Source organism: Triturus cristatus, chromosome 3_2, assembly GCF_964204655.1.
Source record: "Triturus cristatus chromosome 3_2, aTriCri1.1, whole genome shotgun sequence".
NCBI lineage: Eukaryota > Metazoa > Chordata > Amphibia > Caudata > Salamandridae > Triturus > Triturus cristatus.
In genome coordinates this window covers 220325757-220339913 of record NC_140584.1, presented here as the reverse complement: position 1 = coordinate 220339913, position 14157 = coordinate 220325757, and positions in this window count along the sequence as shown.

Sequence of the window (14157 nt, the reverse complement as noted above, 5' to 3'; positions counted from 1 at the left end):
AAATGAAATATCTTGGAATTGAGTTCTCTCCATCTATAAAAACAACAATATTGCTAAACTGTGAATCCATCCTTAGCTAGATTAAAGATAAAACAACCAAATGGTCTTCTTTCATTGTGGGGTAGAATGGATTCTATAAAAATGACTATCGCACCAAACATATTTTACACTCTTGCCATGATTCCCACACAATTTCCCTTAAAGTTTTATAAAACTGTAGACAGACTCCTCTCCAGAATTCTTTGGAATAATACATCATCTCGTATGAGTTATAAAAAATTAAAACTTCCTAAGTGTAATGGAGGCTTTTGATTACCAGACTTTTATTATTATCACAAAGCATTTATTTTAAAACAAAACTCTAATTTGTTTTATCACTCTTTCTCAAATAATCCCCCTACTTGGCTTTTAATTGAAAAGGCTTTAATAGAATATTTTCCATTACCCACTTTGGTAACTATGTCTAAGAAATCTACATTTTTTCAAAAATCTATTATTTTAAAGTCCACCAACCTAATTTTTAATGATTTGGATTTAATTTTTCAGTCACCGATATCCTTTACTGAAGATATGTCATTATGGTATAACCCAGTTATAAAACTTAATAGAAATGTTAGATTTTGGTCCTCTTGGATTAAATCTGGTATTTTTTACCTTAATGATATCTATCACAATGATGCTTTTTTATCATTTGAAGATTTGCAAACAAAATTTCTTTTACCTTGTTTTGCTACGTAATTCTATTTTAGATTCATTTCCTCATAGTATTCCTTCTAATATTAAATCTGGCTTATCAATTTATATTCAAACTGTTTTCACTTTACCTCACGGTGTCTCTATATTATATAAAAAAATGTCCAAATCTCAAGGTACCAATATTAATATAATATCAACGTTTTGGAATAATTAACTTTCAATCTCTCTTTCTATTGATACATGGGAAACTATTTGGCTTAATAGTGTTCCTGGTTGGGTACCTGTTTCACTATATCAAACTAGCTCATATATTTTATATAACTGTTTATGGACTCCATTTCGATTATTTCATGCTAAACTTCTTCCGTCTTCAATTTGCTGGCACTGTAACTTACATTCTGGTTCACTACGGTGTATGCTTTATGATTGTCCCTCTGTTTTAAAATTTTGTATTGAAGTTTGGATTGTTATAAAAAATATATTTAATATTCAGGAAGATGTTTCATTCAAAATAATAATTTGCAAATCTGTTCTTTCACAAAAAGTTGATGAATTAGAAGGTCAACTTTTCAACTTTTTATTGTCAGCTGCTTTAAAATCCATTACAACATGTTGGAAAGATGTTTCATTACTGTCTGTTCACGCTTGGTGGTCTTGGGTTATATTTACTAGAAGAGGAGCTCAATTGTCTTTACATGGTATAAATCATAATTCTATTTCATGTCATTCTTTTTGGAAACCTGTTGATATTTATTTATCATTCTAAATATGTATAATTTCCAATTTTATACTGTTTTGTATAGTAATCCAGTGTTTTATGTTTTAGTAACTCTGTTTCATCACTAGTATAAATCATTTATAATTACTCCCTTCCCTTTCCTTTTCCCTCCCCCTCTTTTCTGTTTTATACATATTATATTCATTGATTACGTATTGCAATTTAATTGATGTTTTCATGATTTATCTATTACTATTGGGTATTTATTCGGTAATATTTTTCGTAGTGTTTCTTGTTATTGTTGATTTATTATAAAAATTCAATAAACTATTTTGAACACAAAAAAAATTCTTTACCTCATACCAAACTCTCTTTATTGACTGAAAATAGACTATTGGTTGTAATGATAATAATTTATCTGATGCATTATTCTCCTCTCCTCTAAAAACAATGGCAAAGATCTATTTTCCTCAATTAAATTAAAAAAGACGGACTAGAAACCAATGAAGGTCCAGAACCCAGGTTCTGGAATGTGTAGTTTAACAAATGGGAGGGGCACTAATCCTATCAGGAAGGAAAGAAGGTAAGACTAAGGATCGCAACAACCCTAAATAAATAACAAAATGAAAACTTAAAGACAGGCTTCTGGCTCAGAAAGTCAAATTTTACATATCGGCAAATTTATACAGGTGCAAACACGCAAACATTGAACGATTGCATCTCTACTAATTTGCATACTCCTATCTGAATTGATCGGCATTTAAGAACTACATACAGTATTGACTAGCACGCATACTTCAAGATGGCATCCGTGATCTGCAGCCCACCGCTGTCGCCCTTCACTCATATCAGCTAAGCATTGATATGAACTGCTTGAGACCAGTCACGCTCACCTGCAGGTTTAAACACCTGCCGACCACCACCAATCCCTCACTCCAAAGGCACTTGAGAAGGGGTAGGTCGTTGGTATAGCTCTCCAATTCATAACATGTGTACTGGGTATCTGACACTTCACTACTTTGAACGGAGGTTATTTCTACTCCACTTGGGTTCACCTTTTGATTTACATTTTATTTCCCAACAGCATGCTAAACGTTAGCGTTTTTCTCCTTGTTTCTCTCGAGAAGGTGACAACAGCACCCCCATTTGGGTGAGTGTTTCCCTCCTTGACCACAGTGTATGATACCACCACTTATAAGTTTGTATGTGTCACGTGTTTGCTTGTTTTACTTGATTTTACCACCACTTATGATCAACCGTGTAGCCACGCATGCTAGTATAGAATGCTCCTATAAGTACTTTACTTGATCACTTTATATGGCGATATTTTACAGTTCTTCTCTTTATTTTTCTCCCCAGGTCAGTGATTGTAACTTTCTGAACGTACACCTGTAGGGTACTTAGTGTATCACTAGGATGGCGCATCCCGACGTAAAGAGGGACCGCCCCCCATAGGTGTGGCGGTTCCGTTGGGGAGATTTGGATGTGCCCGGCACACTGGCGGGCGCATCCTGCATTTTTGACATTGCGGCGGGCTGTGCTTCCAGCACCACCCGCCGCAATGCCAAAAATGCATGTTGTGCATTTGCATGCACAACATGACAGGCACCGCACGGTGCCTGCCATGTTGTGCATGACAAATGCAGGGGGGTACCATAGGTACCCCCCTTGTGCACCCCCCACACCCCAGAATTCCTGGGGGCCACTATGGGCCCCCAATGGCAAGGACCGCATGCCTTTCCGTGGCGAAAGGCAAATCACCGCATGTATCGTAATATGGATGGCACTGTCTAACAGACACCATCACCATATTAAAATATTTTCCACCCGGTCGACTCATCGACCGGGCGGAAAACCGGTGGATGGCCTTTCCCTCCGCCGGGGTCCCCCCGCCATAGTAATTAGGGGTGGGCAGAATTTGCGAAATTCACTTTCGCAGATTATCGCGAAAATGTTAAAAATCTCCGCAAACACGCGGAAATATCGCGAAGATGCAGAAGTTTTTTTCCCGCCCGTTCGTGGTATTTTCTGCGTGGTCGCGGCTCGCCAACTTACCCATGCGGTTGCTCACGTGCGCGTCCATCTTGTTTTCACTTGTCTCGCGGTGCATGATCGTGAGAAGAAAGACGTGATCGCGCGACTAATGACGTTACTGAGGGCGCAAACTGTCGCGAGACAGAGTAAATGGCTACCAACAATCCAACATCTCGTGGAGAACCGACCGGAGCAGGAAAACTTGTCGGCGAACGCGGGGATTCAGGTAATGTGATCGCGTGCACGCGAGAATGTATTATTTTACAGAGCGAGCAAGCAAAAAATTTCCGGTAAAATGCGGATTGCGGAAATTTTTACATTTTCGCACTCTCCGCGGAACGCGAAAATGTCAAATTATCGCAATTTCCGCGAGCGGAACGGAATTTTATCCCAGGCCTAATAGTAATATGGTGGGGGGAAATGGCATGTGGGTGGGAGAGAATGTCGGGCGGATCACCACTGCCCGCATGGCGGTGGCGATCTGCCCGACATTCTATTTGACCTCTTGGTGTTTGGACACCATTTGTTTGCATCTTTGGTCCCAGATACTGTGTAGATTAGCTGTAATTTTTCAGTCCAGAAGATTTGCCCCAAACCATCTCTTGGGTAGATGAGGGTATGAAACATATTGACCTTATGACAAGTCACCAGGGATGATTGTCCCCTCTGGTGATACCCCATTTTTAATAAGTCAGGCATACTCACGGATAAAAAAAAATTGATTGGAGACTTGCCTAGCCTTTTTTAAGGTACTACATACTACTATACCACTCACATCTCCCCAATCTACTCAGAGGGCCCCCAACTTGCTCTTCACATTATGGCTTTGGAAAAAGATCTCTGAGAAAGAGCCCCCTTGAGGGTGCCCATCAGGCATTGCAGTGCCGGCACGATTAGGAGCAAGCCCTATGATGAAGCATGACAGCTGTAAGGGTGTGTGAGGGCCCCATTTCCAAAAATGAACCACTCCCCACGTAGTGGCTCCTTGACTCTGACCTGCAGCCACCTTCATTTGGCCCCCCCTTAGGAACAGCATACCCCTTTATTTCTTTATAAATCTTGATTATATCATATCATATTGGTCACAGGAAGAAGCCTGTGTGGTAGCAGTGTGGTGTCCCTGTATCCCCGGGGGGCCACTGAGGAAAAGACTGCTGTGCAGTAAGTGCCAAAGCCTTGTGCAGGAGCGGTGCGGCAACCCCTGATGCCAGGCGGGCCGCTATGGATAAATTCTACAGTACTCATCGGGCCAGAGCCCATTGACTGGGAAGTTTGGTGACCCCATATGGTGCAGTGGGTCACCAGGAGCACCAAAGACTGTGACTTGTTATTTGCCACTTAACATAAAAGTGAGGGTGCTGTGGAAGCATGCATGCACCATCACCTGGGCAAGAGACTGATAGAGCGCCATGTTATTCTTAATTTGTTGGGGTGCATTATAATCACCGGTAGTCCGCACCCATATACTTAGTGGGAACCTATTAATGTGTGATTTAGAAATGTAGTACTAAAAGTAGTATGTATTGGTGTGACTAGAAATGTAATCAAGTCATTTACGAAGTTCAATGTACTGTTTAATCGAAATTGATAATGCACAACAAATTAGTTCACGTATAATGTGATGCATTAGGTTTAAACATGCACATAATAAAAGGCTGCACTCGTAGAATTGCTTATTCATGTATGCAAATTAGTGAATATCAATGCTTATAGTGTGACTTTAGAAATGTGTGTTTAAAATGTGTAAAGGCCTGATTGCATATACGCTTTAGAGAAAGGCCTACTTGTCCTTATGTTAGCTGAATATTGTAGGCCGAAAATTGTTTCCCTTGAGGAGGCTCTGGGTTTTGTGAGAGTCAGCAGATCTCAGAGAGTGGAAAGTTTCTTGTTCCCATGTTTCTGTTGCAGGTGCAAGGACACCTAGCTCGTTAGGAAAACTAACCCTTTGTTTTAGGAGTTAGGATGGTAGGAGTAGCCAACAGGGGAGTATATAGGAATGCAGGGATGATACTTTCAGTGCAGAAGGTGCCTGAAACCCAAGATCAAGTTAACCGTCTTTGGATGAAGTACGAGTTTTGGTGGAAAAGAACAGGAGGAAGACCTGGCTGAAGAGGTGTGACGGAGGGCGTGTTCTACGATTGTGGGATTATTAATTAGGGACAGTGCCCCAAGGGTTGAGCAGTTGAGGATTAGATGGGAAGCTAGAAGGAGCATCTTAGAACGAGCTCTGTAGCTTGGATACTGATTGAGCAGAGTGAGTGCACTTCTAAGGAAGTCTTCACTTCTAACACCTTTTTATTTTCTTGCCTGGGGAAAATGCTAAGTAGGGATGTCACCTTAGAGATAGAGTAGGGATAGACTAATTGATTTTTCTTTTTAGGTTGATGACTTCTAATATAGAGATTGGAGCAGTTATTGGTTGCCTAATGCTTCTGGAGCTGACTATTCTTCTTATTCTGAGTCAGATGAGACTCCTGCGTAGGATATTTTTTGTGTTAGTGTCCATTTATTCCCCTAACCTCATGGTGAGGTGCTTGTATGTGCAATTAGTTTTGGCTTTGTAATAAACCCCTAAAATTTGAAATTCGGAGTCAGTAATCTTTTGGAGTATAAAATTTGATTTGTTTAATCATGTGCTAAAATTGGATTTTCTCCCCTTTACACTATTTAGCATCTTGGTGATAGTAAGATAGATAAGACTCTGGCTTTATCAGGACCTAAGACAAGATCACCATGGCCAAACCCAATTGGGAGCCATAGAAACACTTATCCAGCAGGAGGAAGTGAAGGAACACTCGCTTAAGGAGTGTGACTGCGTGTGAGAGAATCTGCACCAGCTGTGCGCAGGCGCCTGGGCCATGTTTAGCAAGCTTACCTGAACTTGGCTGTAGCCAATGTGAGTGCTCGCAGATGGGATGCACTACGGGACTTGGGACACTCCACACCTGCTAGTGAGGGCAAGACTTGGTTTGGGCCTGATGGCCCAGGGGGGAGCTTGCTGCTAATTTGAGCACGTTTGTGTTAGAACACTATTGACTTTACATCAGAGTCGTACTGGACTCTTGAGACTCGGACGGATAGTAGGGCACACCTTGGATGTAACCAATAGAGAATAACCACTACAGCTTATGCAGGGAGGGAGTGTGACAGGAAATCACCATTGAAACACTCGAGCCCTGACTTCAAGGAGGATTATTGTGTAGTTGTTTGTGTATGTCATATATTTCCTTTGCATTGGTGGCATTAGAAAAAATGATCCCGTGTTCACTCCCCTGCATCCAATACCCCCTCCACCCCCCTCGAGGGAGCCTTGAACTGCTCAACCATGCATACCATTATAAGGGATACATGGCCCAGTTGCTCAGAATCGATAATAGGCAGTGCCCAATACATCAGGAGTAAAAGTCCTCCTCCCCTTACGGTTGGACGCAATAGCCCCTGTGTGCCCCTTGGCCCTCTGGATAGGGTTCTGGTAAATAGTTTATCTAATGTTTTGAAGGAAAACAAGGTAAATCAATCCCATAGGAGTCACAAATTATTGCATCACTTATACCATAGCAGAGTGTAGAATAGCAGAGATAGCAACTACTTACTATGAGATGAATAAAGCCTATTTTAAGCTACAAACAGGCTTTGCAGGGCCTCACAAACTCTGAAGTCCACAATCTCTATGAAGTGTTCAAATTTGCATCTTCAAAGGTATCCATTGGGCTAGTGTTATGGTGGAAGAATACAAAGTAGAACCACGTAATATGATCCTTGGTGGTTGGCTTTACCTGTGAACAGACCACTGGACAAACCAGTTATTTAAGTTTACAATACGATGCCAAGGTAGCAGCTATAACCTCTCTACCATACTCATTCCAGTCAATGTGTTCATTTTATGATTTTAGTAATCACGTTCAGCATTATAAAACTTGCACCTGAAACCCTACATCCCGCTTTCACTAAATTGTGTGATCTCATGCACATTTTGCAGTGCATACTTTGAAAAAACATCATATAGAAGACATAGCTTGTTAGTGAAGAAACAGGTAAAAGAGTTGCTGCAACAGTGTTTGCCTTTAGGAAAATAAAATTACTGTTCATAGAGGGTCGCTGGAAGCATTCGTTTTTAATATCAAAAGTGTACAATTTTGAACAAATAATTTAAATCCAAGGGAGTCACATAAGGCACAGAATCACGAAGATTACAACATGGCGAAAATTCTTCCTTCCTCAGCACGACACACTTAATAGAAGGAGAGTACAAGTAAAACATAGCATTCCATCATGATTTGATGAGGCTTCACAGAGGCAATAATGCGGACAGGTTTAACGCGCTCCAGGGACCTTTCTCTGGCCTGCTTTAATTATTTCTGAAGCGTTGAAGTCTGGCTTCAATAAAAGCAGCGTTGCTGAGGAATCGACCTGAGTGGGTTAAACATTTGAGAAGGAGCCCTGCTTTGGAGGCGTCTCCTAATTATCCAGGTACCACTAGTAGGCGCTCACACCAGAACTAAATTAAGAGCATAGGCTAGTAGCTTGGCCTCTCATTCACCTGTCACATTGGGGCACATTGGTGGTCTTTGAATACTGGCCTGGAACTAGATTCAAGAACAACTCGTGACGTGAGCATAGGTTACCGAAGATAACTTTAGCCTGTTTTTCAGGTCTGGGGTTGTTTCGAGACATCGTTTTTCAGAAACGTACTCACTTCAGTGCACACTGACTGACCAGCTAGCAATTACCAGAGATGCACGTGCAGCACGGTTGGCGTTCAGGGGCGTAACACAGGCCCCCGCAGCCCCCGCGGTGCGGTGGGGGGGGGGGCCTCGGACTGCAGGGAGCCACCTCAGCACAGTTCTCGGGACTGATTGCTCCAGATAAAATCCGGAGCAGGGGGCCCTCTGTGCACCTTGCAGGGGGGCCTCTTCAACCTTCGTTACGCCACTGTTGGCGTTGTTTTTCGTTCAATCGCCCTTCAACAAGTTTGAGTGGAGCTGATTTATCATTGGACGCCTGATGTTGCAGTGATCCAATCACAAAGCAGTCTCACCCTTAACGAACAGCAACCTGCTCAAAGCATTGAGCCTCAGCTGTAGCATCCACCCTCCTCTTTCCCTCGATCTCTGTGAGCAAAGCATCTGACCTCCCCATCCCTCTCCAAGGCTGAGGAACACGACATGAGGCCCCAGACAGGTGCTCTCAGACACGTTTTGAACAATCAGTAAACTAACTGTGGTGGATGAAAGGCTGGATGGACCCCCTCATCTCTCTGGGCCCTGGTGCCACTGCAGCGTCTTCACCCCTGGTAGCTACACTCCTGCCTGACAGTTTGCGCTCACATTTATTTTTACAAATCCAAGGAAAAAGTTCCCTGAGCAATCCAAGAGGTAAAATAAGCTCTAATGGGGGTGACATTATGGGCCAGATTTACTAACTTTGCCAGGTTTGTGTCACAAAAGTGATGCAAAAGGACTCAATATGTGGATTTATGATGTACTTTTCAGTGCAAAATTAATGTAAAGCAAGATTATGCACTACTTTTGCACTACTGCATCATTGGTGCATACCATGGGTGGTGCATGGATTGGTCATTCCTATACATCCACCTATGCATTTTAATACAAATCCTGAGCCACTAGAAGAGGTAAGCAAGGATTTGCATCAAAAAACGTACACTCCAAAAGAACTGTATAACTTGTGAGAAAAGATTTCTTTTCTCAAACATTTTCTCAGCTTACACATGTGCTGTACATGTCAGAACACATAAATCTAGTTTTTGAGTCTCGCCTAGGCAGCGCTTGCGCTCTCTCTTTGAGACATGCGGTATTCAAGTTTGGACTAGTAGCTCCGCCCAGTCTCCGCCCATATTTTTCATTGGATTATGTCATTGTCCTTTGTAATTGTTGGCTTCTGATTAGTTAATCGGCTATTAGTCCCTCCTTAGTACCTCCATTTACTCTGTTGTTACCTCCCATGAGGACTGACCCTCTTGTGTCCTTACTCAGGAGCTGTCATTAGCAGTTTGAGAAACTATTTACTTAATTAATGTACACAGCACTTACAGGCCACCAGCTTCAGCAATGGGCCATCACACTGCATTCCAAGGGTGTCTGTTGTGCACTTCCCCCCTCCCCTGTTATGTTTACTTTGTGGCCTGGCTTGTTTACTTTGAATTGCTCCAGCACAATTCTCTGCACCATTTGTTTTGTTTCAGAGTCACCACTGTTTGAAATTAATTTGTTAGGGGTTTAATTTTATTTATTTAAATTGACATGTTTTTTGTAGAGACCACGCAGAGACTCAAACCCGGTTCCCCAGGCACGGGTCAGCAGCTCTGTAAGCTACACCATAGTGGTAGCTACAAAAGCAAACTTGTGGTTTTTACTCAGCAAGAGCCCTCCGGCTTACAAGACAATCCAGTGTGTGCATAAGCCACGCCTTTGTCTATCATGGGCAGGGGCTGTTACCCACTGCATTATTTGGTTTCTGCTACCTATTTGTGCCTCACTGTGGTGCAGGTGGGGCAGCGCCCTCTTTCCTTGCCTGTCGGATTTAAAAACAACAACTCATGGTTTGATTTTTTTCACCCTGTAGGAGACCTTCCCTACGGTGGAAGGGGGGCTGTCAGCTGCATGGACATCTTTTCAGAGCAGTGTCTGGCAGCTGTATGGCCAGGGCTGCCTCGTCTGGCTCCATAACCCCTGCTGTGTAGCAGCTTTTTCTCCTCACTCACCCTCCTCTGCATACCAGCATCTGAGAGACAGCCATGTTTGGAACCGAATCTTCCTGTAAGTAAACGCGCCTGGCTACTCAAGCCCTCCCCCTTTGGATCAGTTTGTTGTCATTCCCACCCTCTACACTTCTTGCATTGTTGTGGGAATTAAATGCTGGGGTCCCTAAACCACTGCAAGCATGTCCTCCCTTCTCCCACGGGCATCTCTGAGCAGCAGTAGTCACGCCGTGCTGACAGCTGGCATTTGTGGATACGAGGGAATAAAAATGTACAGTCACTTGAATGCTTTGATGGACCAGATCACATCTGCCAGTAATCCATTGTGACCGGCTGAGTAATTAATGCTGCCCAGATGATAATGAGTTGGATGGAGGATTAGGCTGATTATCAAGTGAAAATCCATTGCCATGATGAGGGAAGTGTTGCATTACTTCCATATTTTTTTTTTCCTTGTGAACTAGAAGGCATCCTACCAGGGACGTGTTTTGTGTTTCTCTTACAGGAAGCAGTAGCTTATTAAAGTACTGGTTGAATTGTTGCACACCTAAAGAGCTATGCAAATTCCAACCTCCTCATCAGGGTACTCCGTTTGACATTAACTTCCCACCAGGATGCGTTAATTTGCACCAAGAAACTATATAACATAATTGCATAAATTCCTGAATCAGACGGCATGACCCAGTGTAGTAATTGTATAGTTCTTCAATCCCTGGCGGCACAGCACCCAGGATAATGTACTGCATGGCTAAACATTTATAAGGTCCTAAAGGTGAGACCTATTGGCTATGCCAATGCCTGTTTGACTATGTCTAAGCATAATGTTTTTCATGGGAAGGGTTTCTTCAAGTACAAGGTACACAGCCAATCAAGCACTGTGGTGTAATGCTCTGTGTGTTGGCACAGGGCAGCCTACTGAGAGCCAGCACAAGACGGGAGAGAAACAGCCCCATATTTTAGTAGAAATTGCACTTTTGTCATATCAATACTTTGGCAAATGGTGGAATTTATGATTGATGATGTATGGTTTTGTTTACATTCCAATACAAGTGCAGCACAAGTATATATAGGTTTTGGGCACAATCTCACTATTAGTATATCATTTCTACAAAATCTGCTAGGATGGAAGAGGCATTATTCAGGAAACAGATACAGAACCCAAAGCAATCAGCCTCTTAGAAAATGTTCTGTGGATGGTGGGTCTGTACTTTTGTATGTGTTAGAAATGGTGTCTCTATTTGCCAGTGGTTTGCAACCTATCCAAGTAGGGATCCTCACTCTAGTCAGGGTATTTAAGTTACACCCTTAGAATAACCCATGCTCACCCACTTGGTAGCTCGGCAAGAGCTGTCAGGCTTATCACACGAGGCAATGTGGGAAGTATTTGTACACACACACACACACACACACACACGCACACAACCACAAACCCACACACGCACACACACACACACTACCACAGTGAATACACCACAAAGGTACTTCACAGTAGTGTAGAAAAATACCTAATATTTATATGATTAAGTCAAGACCAAAATGACAAACATCCAACGTACACAATTCAAGATATGAATTTTCAAAGTTAATTAAAGTTATAGTTCTTAGAAATCAATGGTTGTGCTTGACCAGGACAAAAGTACCTTAAATGCGTAACAAATCAAAGATGATGCATGATGCAAGGGAGGTGAGGTGTCAGAAATGCTGAGGATGCGTCGGGTCTCTACTGCTATGCAAGTTGTTGACATGTGATGCTTGGGGACAGTGTGTTGTGCAGAGGAGGTGATGCATGGCTTTAGACAGGAATGTGTCTGTTCCTTAAGGCGGTGCAAAGTCGTTGAGCCATCCACATCCGGGGATGATGTGTGGCACAGGGGAGGTGAGGCATCATTTATGGGCACGATACCTTGGTTCCTTACTGCGGTGCTGTGTTGATGATGACATCAGTGCCCAGAGACAATGCATCGATGGTGAGTCGAAAGTCAAGTTGTGCTCCGTTGAGTCCACAGTATGTAAGTAGGGCCTGCATCAGAGTAGGAGTAGTGCATCACAGACTGCAGTGGTGCTCTGTTCCAGACTCATGCAGCAGCTGTTCTTGGTAGGAACTGCAGCAAAATGTCAGGGACTGTATTGTAAGCCTCTCAGCAGAGGTGCCCAGGTGCTGGCAGATGAAGTCTTTGCTGGCCCTCAGACTTCCAACAGGTGGCAAGCACAACTCAAGCCCTCGGAGAAACTTGAGAAGCAGGATGTAGAAAGCAGTCCTTTCAATTACAGGACAGAAGCACAAGCAGCAGGCCAGCACAGCAAGCAAACAGAAAAGTGTCAGTCCCTCCTGACAGCAAAATAGTTCTTCATCCTGACAGAATGTCCTTAGTCCAGAAGTGTTCTTTGTATATGGTGTCACAGGTCTAGTATTTATACCCTTTCCAGCCTTTGAAGTAGGCAAACATCAAAGAAAAGTCTTTGTAGTGCACAAGACCATGCCCCTCCTTGCCCTGGCACCGGACAAACTACAAGGGGTGGAGACTTCTTTATGTAGGGGAAGCCACATCCCTCTTCAGGTGTCAATGTCGGGAAACGTTCTTTTTAATGAAGGCTTTTTTGCGAAAGTCTTTAGAATTAAAGCGGTATCATAGCGGTGTTATTATTACGCCTGTCTTTATGTCAAATCGGTCACTAGCATGAAGGGGCAGGTTTAGGGCTAAGGGAAGGGGCTGTTTTAGGCTAAAGGGAGGGACAGTTTTAGGTTAAGGGGTGTGGCGGTTTAGGTTAAGGGGAGGGGTGGGTTTAGGTTAAGTGAAGGGGTGGGTTTAGATTAAGGGAAGGGGTGTTTTTTGGTAAAGAGAAGGGGCGGTTTTAGGTTAATTGAAGGGGTGGTTTTAGGGTAAGAGAAGGGGCGGTTTTAAGCTAAGGAAAGGGGCGGTTTTAGGTTAGGGAGAGGGGTGGATTCAGGGCTAAGTCAAGGACCAGTTTTAGGGCTAAGGGAAGAGGGGCGGCTGTTAGGGCTAAGGGTGTGGAGGGGTTCAGGCGTACGGGGATTATTATTATTATTATTATTAAATTTTATAGAGCGCGTAGTCACCCGTGAGTATCCCAGCGCTAAGATCAGTACGCCTGGGGGTAATGGGGGCAAGGGGTGAGGTTAGGAGTTAAGGGAAGAGGTGGGTTTTCAGTCGCTTTCTGAAACGCAGATAGTTAGGTTCTGTTCTCAGGTCACGGGGTAAGGTGTTCCAGAGGCATGCGGTATGAACCGAGAAGCGTCTTCCACCAGTGCGTGCCTTCTTGACTCTAGGAGTGATGATGAGGTGTTCCTGATCGGATCGAAGGGATCTTGGGGCTTTATAAGGATTGATAAATTTTCCTAGGATCGGGGGACCTTTGTTTTGCAACAGTCTGTGAGCCAGGCTGAGGGCTTTGAACGTCACTCGTTCTCTAACCGGGAGCCAATGGAGGAGCTTCAGAGCTGGTTTGGCCGAGGCTCTGGCAGGAGTGTTGGTGAGGATCCGGGCAGCCGCATTTTGGATCCTCTGTAGCCTGTTCAGGGTTGCCTCAGGAGCGCCCAGATAGATGGAATTACTGTAGTCGATCCTGGATAATATTAGGCCTTGGATCAGCAGTTTTTTTGCGGTAGGAGGAAGTAAGGGCAAGATCTTTCGGATTGATTTGAGGAGCCCGAAGCAAGTCCCGGCTACTTTTTTTGCCTGTGTTGCAAACGATAGATCTTTTTCGAGCCAGACGCCCAGGCTCTTAACCTCGGGTTTCGGGTCAGGAGGCGGGCCTAAACAGGGTGGCCAGATGTTCTGTGACAGGGAGGCTCCCTTCTGACCCAGGAGGAGAATGTCAGTCTTTGAACCGTTAAGTTTCAGATAGGACCGGTTCATCCATCCTTGTATCTGCGTAAGACAGTTGTAGAGGTCCGCAGGTTGTTGGCTTGGGTGAGATAGGGATACCACTAGTTGAGTGTCGTCGGCGTAGCTGACGATACTCACTCCGA